Source organism: Hakea prostrata, chromosome 7, assembly GCF_041222555.1.
Source record: "Hakea prostrata isolate BN-2017 chromosome 7, UWA_Hpros_2, whole genome shotgun sequence".
Classification (NCBI taxonomy): Eukaryota; Viridiplantae; Streptophyta; class Magnoliopsida; order Proteales; family Proteaceae; genus Hakea; species Hakea prostrata.
The window spans coordinates 66385838-66401694 of NC_142606.1; the positions used below are offsets into that span (position 1 = coordinate 66385838).

Consider the following 15857-nt stretch of genomic DNA (forward strand, 5'->3'; position numbering starts at 1 on the left):
AAAGAAGATTTAAAATTTAAAAAGAAATCAAAGAAAAGGAAAACCACACTAACACGCGAATTGGCAAACGAACATTTAGAAAACGACAAAATCATTACCGCTGTGAGCTGTTGTGTTAAACCATTGAAGAACCAAACACAAAATTGCATTAAAAGTTTAAAACTTTCAAACGCAAAGATGAAAAGAAAGAAAAATTACATAGACGCCCTCCGTTTCCATTAATACTATGGAATATCCCTCAAAACCAAAAAACCTCAAAAAAAACCCTACCACAAACGGTTTATACTCAATCATTAAAAATCAAATGATTATTTTTATAGGATCATATTACACCCTACAGGAGTAGAGTGACTCTTATACCCCTTTTAGTTTTGTATATATTCAAATTATTATTCCTCCTTTTATGTTGGCCAATATTAATTGCTAATATTTACTACTTTTCTTTGTAGTTTTAATTTAAGAGTAGCTCTGAGAGTAGCAATATTAATTTCTAAAAAACAAAAAAAAAAAAAAAACTCCAAGCATCAAGGACAATTTGACTGTAACATTTAATGTCATTGAGTATAATATTTAAATGTAAAAATTATTCAATTCACTACTTATGTGCTTAGGGCTCATCGCCGTGTATGTTTACTTTCCATCTTGTGTGTGAAAGGGTGCAAAAAATTCCTCCGTCACTTTTGAAAAGTATTTTATTAATTGAAAATCTAATAATGGGATGTATTGTACAATTAAAACTAAATAATAAATTACAAGTTCAGCGCACTAGTTTCGAACTTTATTGGATAAAAAAAAAAAAAAATCCTATATTTTCAAGCCTTTGACCGTGGAAGCCGAAGCTAATCGATGATATTAAGATTAAATTACATATAGATCCTCTTATAATTAATTATATTTATTATTCTTAAATAAAATATAAGAAACAAATTACATATAGACCTTATGACTTTGAGTCAATTATGTCTATTACCCTTGTAAGGAAATTAATTACTAATACCTCTTTACTTTTCATGATTGAAGTTAAATGGTGATATTATTACTTGACAAATATTTAAAATATCAATTTTGCCCTTCTTTGTTAAGTATTTTTCAAAGTTTCAATTGTACCTTCGTCCCTTATTCTATTCTCTTTCCTTTCCTCTCTCGACTCTTGTTTCTTGACTCCAACAACATTGGCTTAATGGTTTCTAGAGTTTACCTCTTATTTCCAACCGTTGGATCAACTCATCAGTCCTGCTTGTAGCTGTCCGATCATAGAGTTGTTCTCCCTCAATTTGGGTTAGTTATGGTTTCCATATGGGGCACGATTGCCTATCTTGAGTTTGGCAGGATCACGTTTCTTTCTATAACGGCCAAGTTCCTTCATATGCTCAATGCATCAATTGGTTACCTTTTGGAACCGGTCCCGTCGACCCGCGGGGGGAGGTCGGTCGAGGAACCCATGACCCCACTAGCGGTTTGACCCATCCTAATTATTATTCACTTATCATCCCCCACTAGCCACCACATACTTTGACCATGCAATTTTAAGCACACTATTATGAGGGAAGAGGGTGGTGCTGAAGACATTATTGTGGCCGAGTTCATAATTGGATGCCGTAAAGGATAGAAACCCTCTAAATGTAGAAGTGTAGAGTACACCTGAACTGGTGGAGGCGTTGAAGGCATAAACATGGCGGATAGTTTGAAGAAAATTGCAAAACACCTGCAGCTAACGGTCGAAATCAAGGGTTCTTAAGATGGGTTTCTCCATTATACAAGGATGTTCACCTAAAGCTTTCAACTTTTCTTGATAGCAAGCATGGTAAGGGTAATATGGTAATTTCATATATAATCAGAGATGTTTTAGAATTAAAATAGTCAAAATAATGGTTTAATGGAAACCACTAATGGACGAGACTAATATGTCCATCATAAGTTAAATTTAAGATGTCTATGTTTATTTTATTTTATTTTATTTTTGAAAAGATGTCTATGTTTATGAAATATATTCTAAAAAAATGCTTAAAAAATATGAGGGATGTTAATACATTAAGGCATTGGGGGTGTTTGAGCAATTTTGTTTTTAATTAATGCATTAAAAGGGTCCAATGGATATTTTGGTTTATATTTTGGGATGACATAAATATTAGGAGTAGTTCTTAGAGCAGTAATGTTAACTTTTCAAAAAATAGAAACTCCTTAGAAGCATCAAGGACAATTGAATGTGACCCTTAATGTCATTTAGTGTAATATTTAAATATGAATATTATTCAATTTACTACTATCCATGTGCCTAGGGTTCATCGCCGTGTACGTTTCATCTTCATCTGGGTGTGAAAGGCTGCAAAATATTCTTCCGTTACTTTTGAAAAGTATTTTATTAATTGAAAATCTAATAATGTACAATTAAAACTAAATAATAATTACAGTTTCAGTGCAATAGTTTGGAGCTTTTAAAAAATATTGATATGGATAGCTGCCAGCAAGGGTGAGGACACTGAGGAGAGGCGTGGTTGCATTGTTTTTCACTTCTTTCTCTCCTTTTAACTTTCTTCATTCTACCTTGTCTCTTTCAATACTTTATAGACTTATAGTTTATCTCCGTGAGTGGTTGTTTTGTTTGTCACTTCTTTATTCCTCTCACTAATAGTTAAATCTGTGATTCTTCTTGTCTTTTTCTTGCGATGTAGGTCCTATTAATACTTTTCTTTCTTGGTAACAGAAATTTTACGGGATGGGTTTGTCAAGGTCGGGTCTTTTCTTTTTATTTATCGATTCCGGATGCCTTTATTGGCAAAGACATCACATATAAAAACACGAAAGGATTGGACTTTATACCGTGGCTTGTGAAAAACCATCTACTTGCTCTTTTGCAGCTGGATCCTGATATTCCTGTTGAACATGTAAGGCTTGAGAAGTTTGAAATATGGAACCATGCTCTGAATCACCCTGCAAGCATGCAGACAGAGAAAATTGCTAGACTTAATAGGGAAAAGATTGGATAGATTCAAGAGTACAAAATTCCCTAAATCTCTGAGGGACTTTGGAAAACCTCTTGCTATTCTGGTGGAGAGGAAAATCCTTCAGCCTTTTTTTCGCTAAAAGGGTCATTTGTATTAAAAAGCAAAAAGAAAAATAACAAATATACTATCAAAGTGCCATACCTCAAACCCGTAACATCAGTTGCCCCCAAATACACCCAACGTCATTGGATCCAACTCACATAATCATAGATAATGAATCAAAATCTGAAACAAGAGCGACCAACAGCCTCTAAATCAAGTTCTCTCATCAATGCTATCCAGGGTATATTAACATCAGTTTGCTCTAACCTTTTTATTTTTCCTTGGGCGACCAGGCTTACGACGAAGAGAGCCACCCTCCACTTGATCAGGAAGAAAGGTTGAAGGAAGAACTACTTCCAAAAGCTGATGCTCATCCATACTGGAGTGAACCAACTTAATTCCGTCCGAATTTTGTTGGGCCCCACATGGTCCCACGTGATGCTCAACCAATTGATCATTATCTCCATTTAAATTTTATTGGGTCCCACTTGTTCCAGAGCAATCCACGCTACTTGAAAGAGTTGTAACCAACTTCGAATTCAATTCCGAATTTTTCTTGGCCAACAAATAATTATCTCCAACTGAAACTTGTTGGGCCCCACGTGGTCCCACTTGATGCTCAACCAACTGATCAAAATCTCCATTCAAATTTTGCTGGGCCCCACTTGTACCAGTAGAGCAGTCCATGCTACTTGAAAGAGTTGTATCCAAATTCGAATTCAATTCCGAAAATTGTTTGGCCAACTGATCATTATCTCCAACTGAATTTTGTTGGGCCCCACATGGTCCCACTTGATGCTCAACCAACTGATCATTAACTCCATTCAAATTTTGTTGGGCCCCACTTGTTCCAACAAAGCAGTCCACGCTACTTGAAGGACTTGTAACCAACTTCGAATTCAATTCCTTGTTCAAAATCTTTTGAATTTGAAAAGGATCCGTTCCAAGAGAGAGAAAGATCAAGGGAGGAACTCTTACCTGACTCAACTACCACCTCAAACGGAACCACTCTATTGGATTTGAGTTTTGAATTCAAATTAGAAATTTAATCAACCGAATCTTCATTGGATGAATCTGCCGAATCCTCCAAACTTGCCTTCTCTAAAGCCAACGGATGGGTTGTTGAAGTGAACTAGGAGTCTGCATTTGCACACCTACATTAGGAATTCCATCCACAGTAGGAATTTCTACTGGAACGCTTGAAGGCTGCACATGCAACTCATCCACCTTAGAAGAGAACTTACAATGAATACCCAAATGGCCTTCTCGATTACACAAAGAACACCGCTGAATATCATCCTCAAAAATCACCTTCTGAAGAAAACTAAAAACTCGAACAGTCCCTGGTTCAAGACGCTCGATCTAAACCTCATTCGCACGAACAACATCAACCTCCAATTCGATCAAAACTCTAGCATAGTGACCAACAGATCCTTGACCAGTACATCTATCAAGAGAAACAGGGCGACCCACAGACTTTGCAATCGAAAGAAGCACTTTCTCATGCCAATACTCAAGAGGTAAATCAGGGAAACAAACCCATAGGTTGAGGAGAATGGATATTAAAATCTGACTGCCATCACCGAAAACGAATGTATTGCTTACCCACATTCCAGAATCCTCTGCGCCACACCTCAGTCATATCTGCCTCACTATGAAACTGAAAGATGACAAACCCTTTCCCCAAGGAATGCAAGGTCACCCCTTAGACAATTTCCGAGCACCCCTAGTACTCTCTCGCAATTCATCCATGGTTGCGATGCGAAAATTTGCTCGTCCAATCAAAGAAAATCGGAATTGATTTCGTTGTAATTCGTATTCCTGTTGTGGGATTACAATCCTACGAAACTTTCCAGCCTGTATAGGAGAAGGGAGGGAATCAATCTCAGGTAACACTGAGGTCCCCACGACTCCTGCATAAGAAATTTTCCCACCTGTAGTGGAACCAACACCATTGACAGGCACTTCAGGAGGCTTCAACCGCAAGAAGACAGATTCCCTAGGCACCCCCGAATTCCCCAAAGCTTCGTTCTCCTCCATATTTCCTCACCATCAAGCTCGGCCACCTAACAGAAGAAAAAGATCGATAAAAGTTAAGTCATTAATTGATTAACATTAAATCATAATTGTCAATTAACAAGCTAGGTGTGAAGTAATTTGGATCTAAACTAAGGTTTCCACATTGCTCTAATTTGGATTGTGATACTGTGATGTCCTACATCTTTTATATTATTATTTTATCATTGTGTGAGAATGTTTCAATATTCAAAATTATTAAAGGATTATGGTGGTTGGATCATGTGTCAATGGTTTAACCAAATGGTTCAAGTGTAATTAAATGATAGTTCAAATGGAACTAGATTCCAATTAATATTTTGGTCAAGATCCAACATCACTTATGGGTCTCACAATGGTAGAATTAGACTAAATTGAAAACAAGGAAATGATCAACATCATTTTATGAACTCGGAGGTATTAATATTTGTATCCCTTTGTGGGCTTGGCGTAAAGAAATTGAGTGGGCCCACGGCCCATAAAGAAGCCTACTATTTAGTTATATATATACTAGTAAAATATTGTAGGTGCAATGCACGTCGCTTGTTGTGTTGTATATGCTAAACAAACAGTAGAAAACCTCAGTTTTTCTGCTAGGTTGGAACTTAAAATTAGAAAGAACTAGTTACCTTATAAGCGGGGTTCGAAGTATCGCCTGCAAAGGGGGTGTCGGTGGCTGGCGAAACCATCGACACCCGAGATGTCGGCGAAATATCGCCGACATCTCCACCGACAGTTTCAAGTGTTTTAAAGTTTTATACTTTATTATCAAATAATATATTAATGTAAAATTATTTATATCATATTACCATGCAATAATTAATTCTGGTACAACTTGCAACTTGCAAGCGTACACGTGAAGTTATAGTGGGACCCGCAATGCAATTGATTTCCAACCTTTTTAACCTTTAGTGGTAAACATTAAACCTAAAGAATGATCCCACCGCCCACAGAGCAAAGAGAAACATTAAACCTATCGTTTCATTTTCCACCGCCCATAGAGCAAAGAGAAACTAAGAAAGACGGTGAGTGATTGAGAGAAATAGAGAGAACTGAGAAGATGAAGACAGCGACTGGGAGAGCTGGAGAGATTTGAGAAGTCGAAGAGACGAAGAAAGCCGGCATCTAGCATCCTGCATCCTACGAGGGAGAAAGAAGACGGAGAAAGCGAGAGAGAGAGAGGGATCAGAGGGAACCGGAGGCATCTGTATGCTGCAAGCCTGCAACCTGTTCTCTTCTTCTCTTCCGGCATCCAACAACAGTAGCAGTTGCACACCGGTGGAGATATCGTCGATTTTTTTCGATATTTCGTTGGTTTGGCGAAAAACGATCGATTTTTTGCTGACTTTTAGTTGATGTCGTTTCGACGGTCAGTTTCGTGTCGCCGTTGAGCGACATGACGACTTGTCGCCGAAATGTCGCGACATTTCGGTGACATAATGTACATTGCTTATAAGTGATTTATTATTCAGCAAAGGACATCCACATGCATAACTTAAGCACCAGCAAACCTGTCCAAGCCATTAAGGCAGGGTATTATTGAGCATTGCTACTGATAATCAAGAAAGGAACGATGATAATAATAATAATATCTTTTGATCTGCACTAAACAACCTGAACTACACATTAGGTGACTGATTAGATCAACTGAAATGCTTCTTTTACTTGATCTACGTCAAATGTTTCCTGGAGCACCCTAGAAGACATTTATTTGATGGCAGTGTGCAATAAGCACTATTGTATTGTGATATAAAGAGGTCTCTTTTGTAAAATGGTTGTATTTGTATAAATGTATTTTATATAGACTGCCATTGAATATGTACATTTCAAGGCCTTTTTTTGGTAACTCAAACATACCCACAATTCCGCCATAGTGAAAGTTTCTAGTAGTTTGTTTGGTGGAGAAGAGTGAAAAAGCAGTAGGGCTGAATCCAATTAGGAACCACATACGCTCAATTTTTGTCTAAAAACTTCAAAATAAGTGATGTTCTACACTATTTGGTTCAGCTTTGATCTATAACTAATGAAACTTCAACCAAATCAAGATCAAACCTTTAAGTTGAGTTACACTAAGCTCCCAATGCAAACTGAAAGTTCAATGCAAGTTAAAATAATATGAACTTCAAGCATTGCAGTCTTACGTCTGTCTGACTTAAAAACATTGGCTCCCTAAAGAGAAAACTTTGCTTCACGATTTACTTGACACATCTGATGGTAGCCATCTGATTTGCTTGTTCTTACATTTGAAAGCTTTGACGTCAGATATTCCAACCTCTCAGTGTCTGTACTTTGTTTATTAATTAATTTAGTTTATAGTTGTCAAAGTTACATGACTAAAAATTCTACTTGCGTTAGAACTTGGAATTGAGACTTCTTCCCAGATAGAGTTACCTTTGACACCTTCTTTTTTTGCATTCATCTGGAAGCGGAAAAGAATGACTTCCTTCTTCTGGTGTGAAAATGCTTTTATCCACCCAATTAAATATGTATGCAAATGATGCGTTTTCAAACTGCCATGTTGTTTCTTTCTGAAATCCTTATTGGGGGATATATTTCCTAAATGTGAAGAGGATTAGTGATAAATCTGTTTACTTAACCCAAGATGTTTCAATTTCAAAATGCTTACATGTCCAGCAGAGATGGACGGTCCAAAGGTGTTTTATTTTGAACAAGTGAATGTAAGATGTAGTCAGTTTGTTTTTGTCCCGCCAACTGGTCGTGCAGGAGGTCTTATCTTATGTTGGTGTTCTTCTATAAAAGTCGATATTATCTGGTCTTCGTCTTGGTGTGTGCATTTACCATGTGAAGATCCTCAAAGTTTATGGTATTTCACTGGAGTGCACTTGAGTTCTGTGCTATCTACTCAAAAATATCAGTGGCAAACCTTAGAAAATTTGGCCTCTTTCATTGACAAACCCTGGATTATTGGTGGAGATTGGAATTCTTATCTTTCTACGGATGACAGAATTGGAGGAAGACCTATTCCTTATATGCTTCTCTCTCCTATGCAGAAATTCTCCAGTGACTTTGATATGCTCTCTCTTCCAATCATTGGTTCAAAATATACTTGGACCAATAAACAAAAAGGTTCTAGGCGTATTGGAGGCCTTCTAAACAGATTTTATTGCAACACTGAGTGGTCATCTAAATTTCCTGAAGCTAGTGTTACACACATTTTGATGGCCCATTAAGATCATAAAGCATTGCTTCTTAATATGGATCCTCTCCTAATCAGATCATATCGTCTATTCCGCTTTGAGAACTTCTGGACACTAGAAGAATCATATGAACAACTTCTCATTAATTCGTGGCGACTTTAATTCACAGGATCCCCTTCTTTCTCATTGTCAAAAAAACTAGTTTCCTTTTCCAGGGGCTTAAAGATTTGGAATAAGACAATTGTGAAAAATCTAGATCTCAAAGAAGCCCTACTGAGACAAGATATTTCTCAGCATGAATTAGTACCCGTTGAGCAACAATCTGAAAAGTGGTTTTCTAAAGAGAGTCATTTATTGGCCAAATTAAAATAGGTTCTTCATCAATAGGCTACTAAATGGCAATAGAAAGCATGCCTCAAATGGAAACTCCATGGTGACAGAAACACAAGGTTCTTCCATTAGACCACCTTGGTAAGAAGAGCTAGAAATCGCATCAGATGCATCAAACACAACGGTCTTCAGTTATCCACTCAGGAAGAGATTGCAAAAGCTTTTCATATGCATTTCAAAGAGCTAGAAATCGCATCAGATGCATCAAACACAACGGTCTTCAGTTATCCACTTAGTAAGAGATTGCAAAAGCTTTTTATATGCATTTCAAAAAGCTATATTCCTCATCCTCACCGAGAAGGAATACTGAGTACTTCAATCCTATTAGAAATAGGGTGACAGCCTCAGATAGACAATGGCTCTTAAGCCCTCCTACTGAAGAAGAAATTAGAACTGCTGTCTCTGATGCTAAAGGGCTTAATTCTCCTGGTCCTGATGGCTTCCCAAGAATATTCTATCAAAAGGGTTGGGACACAATCAAATCTGATGTTATAGCTATAGTTTCTTGATTCTTCGAATCAAGTACTTTCTCAAAGACTCACAACTCTACCTTTCTATTATTGATTCCGAAGATAGATACCCCAAAAAATGTGGGATATTTTCGACCCATCAGCCTTTGCAATATGTCTTATAAAATTATCTCCAAGATTATTGTCATTCGATTGAAGATGATCCTTCCCAATCTCATATCCTTCCAACAGAATGGATTTGTTAAGGGTCGCCCTATACAGGACAATATTTTGATTGCCCATGAACTAATGAACAAAATTCACAAATGCAAGTGTCTGAAGGAAGGGATTATGGCAGTTAAATTGGACATAAGCAAGGCATATGATAGATTAGAATGGAGCTTTCTTGAGCAGGCTCTGATAGCTTATGGTTTTCCAGTGAAATAGATTCAATGGGTAATGTTTTGCGTCACATCCGTGACATATACCCCCTTGATAAATGGATCTCCTTCCATGCCCTTCCACCCCACAAGAGGATTGAGACAAGGAGATTGTCACATCCATCGAGCCGGTACCCTACCTGGCATACCCGAGTGTGTGATCCACAGCCCCGAAGCGAGGTAATCAACCTCCCACATAAACAATAACATAATCATGAACAATAATAATCAATGTGCAAAAGATAATCAAAAGATCCAAATAAGGAAAGAATAAGTCATATATAATCAGAGTACGAAAGACAATCAGAATGTCGAATCAATAAAGTAAAGTGAGGCGGAATCCCACTCTACAACCAGCGGAAAGTAGATCGCAAATTAAAAGAAAGGTTACATTTGTTTCTAAGATAAGAAAGAAATAACAAACTAAACTAAAGTCTATTCTATCTTACAGAGAACGTCTTCATAAACATAAACTTCGTCAACGACGCTCAGACATTCCCACTCCACAGTAGGACTAATCCTGGTAACAAGCAAAACCACTTGAGGAATCCTCAATGTAATCTTCATGGTTGCCAGCACCTTGCGTGAAGTACGCCTCTTCAGTTTGCGCTTCCTCGAATTTACTTTCATAGTCATCAGTACTTGTGGAGTAGTCTAACAAAACATTGAACAAAAGGAATGAGTTTCAATGAAACTCAATAAGGCAGTTAATCCATAACAACATAAATGGCAGGACTTCAAAGCAAAGTAAAATGCTATATGATATGAAACACATGATGCAAATATGACTCTAACTCTATGTATGCTGATCTCTATTGGCAGACATGCTTTAAGTCATAGTACCGTACTTCTTTAGGAAGGTCTCATCACACAACGCCTTTTGGTAGTGGGTCCGGCATCCCTCGGGACATTCCATGGCTGGGGGTATAAGTCACCACTCTCTCACATCACCATTGGTCTAAGTACCGGAGCATGTCAGGGTCAAAGCCTAGCCAAATGCAAGTCTCCTACTCAGCTACATCAAGTCAGATCCAGATACGTCTATTCCTCGCCCCTGGCGATCCTTTCCGATATCCTTCACACTAGAGTCCTCATAGTCCCTGACTACGGACTCATCAACCCTATAGGTCATCCACATATGGTAAACGGGAAGCTCTCACGTCCCCTCACGGGTTGGTTACCGGTCTTGAGTGCCCGTGAGCCCAAGTCTATCCATATGCAACCCTACCGATAAATGGTCCCCACAATGTGATTCCTGTCCTCTCACGGGTTGGTTACCGGTCTTGAGCGCCCATGAATCCCCATTGCTACCACGGGTCGTTGGGTCTCAATACCCCTCCGATTAGGGTCTAACATAATAAGACATCCTAGCCAAATACTACTAGACAGTCCTAAATATGTCATCCAACAGTTTAGGAAGGTGTCCAGAGGGCATTTCCGGAAACATCCCATAATATTCCCGTAGTAGTCCAAGGACAGAAGTGTCAAAAGGACACCTCTCCTTTCCAAACCGTACTTATTCATACACAAACACAATTCCATAACATCACATATATGGCAGCTTCTTATATGGAAAGAAATCAATAATGACATCCAACTTGCATATATTTGGAAAGTAAACCATACATGAGTCAATTTAATATAAACAAGTAATGCTACTCTAATCAAGACTATGCAACAGTAGTATATCATTGTAAGCATCTAATTAAGGAAATAAACTAACAAGATTCAAATATAGAAACTAAGATATGCAATCTATGTAGTTAAGGAAATAACCATCCTTACCTTATATAACTCGCAAAGGAATCTTAGGGAATCAAGTAAGACCTTGACTAAACTTGGGAAGAAAGTCCTAAACAAGTATATACAGCATATTAGGAAAGATACCTAGAAGGAAAGATATCAAAACATCCAAAACAGACCAAATATGAAGTTGCTGTCTTCATTGGTCGATTGACTTGGTCTACTGCCTCAGTCGACCAATGAGTCGACCAACAGAGACAGTGGCCTTAAAAAATCAGAGTTTTAAGAATATGGAACCGAATTTGGTGGTTCAAAAGGGTACTAAACAAGGGGGAAACTACAATGGCAGCATACTAGTATATAGAGGACTCCAAAACACTAATCAAATCAAGTCTTCAAGTTACAAATTAGGAAACAAAAAGTTACCATAATTAGATCAATCATGGTTCTTGAAGAATTCAAAGTAAAAATCATGGACAAGAACAATAAGATGATGGATAACAGATTGTGAATAAGAAATCATGAAAAGCATGCATAAATCTTCAAGAAAATTAGATCTAAGACTGAAGAACAATAATCTAAATAAGGAAAGTGAATGAATACAAGTTTTCCTTCAAAAGCGAGTGATGATCTTGGTGAAGATCATCAACCAAGCTTTAGATCCTTAGGAAAAGAGAGGGAATGAGTATAGTGATGGTTGCAACAGAGATACAACATCACTACTACTGTCCTCAATCAGAAAAGGAAAGAAAAGTAACGGAGAATCAAAGATGAAACACAGAAGTGGATGATCACATACCTTTTTGTGTAGAAGCATGAGTTTTGACGAAGATCCGTCAAGATAATCACCAAGGATGCAAGGGAGATGACTTGCAAAGGTCTCTGGTACGTTCCAAAGAGTTTGGAGGCACAAAATACGAAGTAGACTCGAGATTGGACTTAAATAGAGAACCCATTGGTCGATTGACTTGGTCGACTGGTCCAGTCGACCAATCAGAACAGCAAATCCAAAACAGGGAAGTGAAGGCTCAGATCAAATCCAAACTTCAAGGGGTTTTGCACACCCACCAAGTGACTTACCTAGTAGGTAGAAATGCCTTCGAATCATGACAGAGTGCACTCCAAGTCCATCAACTAATTTGATCTTCATCAGGATGCAGTTTCCATAAATGGAACACTGACATCAACACTCATGGATTCCAAGCAAGCCACCAAGTCTTCCACTGGGATGGCCCATAGCTGACTTCTTGCTTTACTTCGGGTTGTCGGACCTACAAACGACAGGGTTTCCGGTCAAGGTTAGGGCTGGGTTTCATAGAGATCCACTGTCTTCATATTTATTTGTGCTTTGTGTTGAGCTCCTAACCTCTCATCTAGAGATACAAGCTCAAAATAGGAAGTTAAAGGTATTCAACTTAGTAGAGGTGGCGAAAGAATTTATCATTTAGCTTTTGGAGATGACATAATTCTATTCGGAAGAGCCACATGCAACGAAGCAAATACTTTTATCAAAGTCATCAACGAATATTGTGAACTCTTAGGACAAGACCTCAATATCAATAACACAAGAGCCCACTATAGCCCAAACACTTCTGCACGAGTGAAAAGGGATTTGTCAGCTCAGTTTCACATCTCCCCTTCTTCCCTCGAAGATATCTATTTGGGAATTCCCCTCTTCTCAGGCGAATTGAAGAAAAAACATTGTTTGACACTTCTAGATCGCGACAACAATCGTCTAAAAGGTTGGAAATCCAAATATTTGGCTCCTCCAAGGAAAACTGTGTTGATCCAATCCACTCTTGCTGCTCTTCCTTCACATTATATGTCTTGCTTTCGTCTTCCTATATCTATCATCAGAGAGTTGGAACAGAAGACTTGGACTTTCTTTTGGTCTAATGGAGAAAAAAATCAGATCCATACTATTGATTGGCAATCCATTTGCTTACCTAAAGGTATGGGGGGGGGGGTCTAAACCTCTGGCATTACAATACTTTTAACCTCGCTCTTCTGTCTCGGAAGGCATGGGATCTCATCCAAAACCCACAATCGCTTTGGGCGCGATTGATGACGAAGAAATATTGTTCCAACACTTCCTTTTGGGAGGTTCTACCGGCAAAAACAGACTCATGGGGATGGAAATCTCTGTTGATGGGAAGAGATCTGTTAAAGAAAGGAATCATGTGGCAACTAGGGGACGGTGAATCAATCAATCCATGAGAAGATTGTTGGATTCCAAACACAGATTGTTGGATTCCAAACACAGATCTTGACATTGGCTGTTACCCTCATGCCACTCTTGCTCCAACAAAGGTAACTCATCTAATTGATCATAGAAGACATTCTTAGAATTTATCACTATTATCTCAATGGTGGCCAACAGATGTGATCCAGTAGATTCTCACTATTCAAATTCCTATCACTCCACAAGTAGACAGAATTATCTGGTAAGGCACTTCCTTAGGAAATTTCCAGTCAGATCGACATACAAATTGGCTAATCACAACTTCAAATACAACAGTTCGCCGACTATATGGAATAAACTTTGGAAGCTACCCCTTCATCCCAGAATCACTCACTTTTTATGGAAAGCTCTACATAACAAGCTACCTACGGCCTCATTGCTACTTCAGAGAGGCTACGCTTGTTCAGCTCTATGTCTTCATTGTGGGGAAGAAAACACAACACCGGATCACATATTTCTTCAATGTTTGGATGCCTTTCAAGTTTGGCAACATTTGAATAGAAGCAACATGTCTGACGGAGCGCTCCTAGTAGACAAAATTATGCAGCTAATCAATCAATGGCATGAAGGAATAGCAACGGAAGAAGACACACTCTCAAGTTTAACTGCATTATGGTTACTCTGGCGAGCTTACACCAAATTGATAGACTCACAAGAACGGCATTCCACAACTATGACTATTTTTCAAATCTGGAAAGGATTGCAATTCTATTGTCATGACACCCCAACAGTGACCCAAAAGAAAAGCGACACTTTCATTATCTGGTGGTCTCCCAATCCTCCATAGATAAAACTAAATGTGGATGGCTCTCTTTACCAAACAAAAAAAGTTGCAGGATATGGGGGTGTTGCCAGGGATCATTGTCACATCCACCCAGCCTGTACCTTATCTGGCATACCCGAGTGTGTGATCCACAGTCCACAAGATCCAGTAGTTAGTAAAATCAACCTCCCACATTCACAACAATATAATCAAGAACAAGACTAAATCAAGGTTAACTATATTATTCAAATGAATCAAAGTAAAGTAACGAGATAATCATCAGAGTGCGGAAATGATACCAATAGATATATAAATTCAAATATAGAGTGAGGCAGAATCTCACTCCACGAGTACAGCGGAATGTAGTTCGAAAGTCAAAGGGGATTACAATTGATTCTAAGACAAGAAATAAAGATATAATCTAAGCTAGAGTCTTTTCTACTTTATAAAGAACGTCTTCATAAACATAGACTTCATCAATTACGCTCAGACGCTCCCACTCCAAAGTAGAGCTAATCTTGGTAATCAGTGAGACCACTCGAGGAATCCTCAAAGTAATCTTCATAGTCGCCAACACCTTGCGTATGGTACGCTTCTTCATCTTGCGCTTCTTCATATTGCGCTTCATAGTCATCAAAGCCTTTAGAATAATCTAACAAAAGATGTTGTCCAAAAGGAATGAGTTTCAAAAGAAACTCAGAAAGGCAAGTTATTCCATAATAGCATAAATAACATGATACATAAGCAAAACATAATATAATATGATATGACACAGACAATGCATGTATGAATCTAACTCTATGTATGCTGGTCTCTATAGGTAGACATGCTTTAAGTCATAGCACCATACTTCTTTGGGAAGGTCATTCACTCTCCCTCAGCCATCTAGGCATCTTGGGCTCTGCCGGTGGTAGTTGGTAAAGGCATCCCTCGGGACATTCCATGGCTGGGGTTTAGGTCACCGCTCTCTCACATCACCATTGGTCTAAGTATTGGCGCATGTCAGGGTAAAGCCTAGCCCAATGCAAGTCTTCTACTTAGTCATATCAACTCAGATCCAGATACATCCATTCCTCGCCCCTGGCAATCCTTTCCGGTATCCTTCACACTAGAGTCAGCATAGTCCCAGACTACGGACTCATCAACCCTACAGGTCATCCACATATAGTAAACGGGAATCTCTCATGTCTTCTCACGGGTTGGTTACCGGTCTTGAACGCCCATGAGCCCAAGTCTATCCATATGCAACTCTACCCATAAATGGCCCCCACAATGTGATTCATGTCCCCTCACGGGTTGGTTACCAGTCTTGAGCGCCCATAAATCCCCATTGCTACCACGGGTCGTTCGGTCTCAATACCCTTCCGAATCGGGTCTGATATAACAGGGAATATCCTAGCCAAACACTGCTAGACAAGTCCTAGGTATGAAAACCAATAATCCGGGGAAAGTGCAAAGGGCAACATTGGAAATATCCCATACTACTTCCAATGAGGTCCAAGGACAGAAATGTCAAAAGGACATTCCCCAATCCCAAATCATACCTAAACAATCACAATCATAATTCAGT

General features: G+C 38.6%; 1 long non-coding RNA gene across 1 annotated transcript in view; it reads right to left on the reverse strand.

Annotated features, from left to right (window-relative positions):
- Window positions 1–15857, reverse strand: part of LOC149011751 (uncharacterized) — a 78655-nt gene that overhangs the window by 11438 nt on the left and 51360 nt on the right. The gene's annotated exons all lie outside the window — the stretch shown is intronic.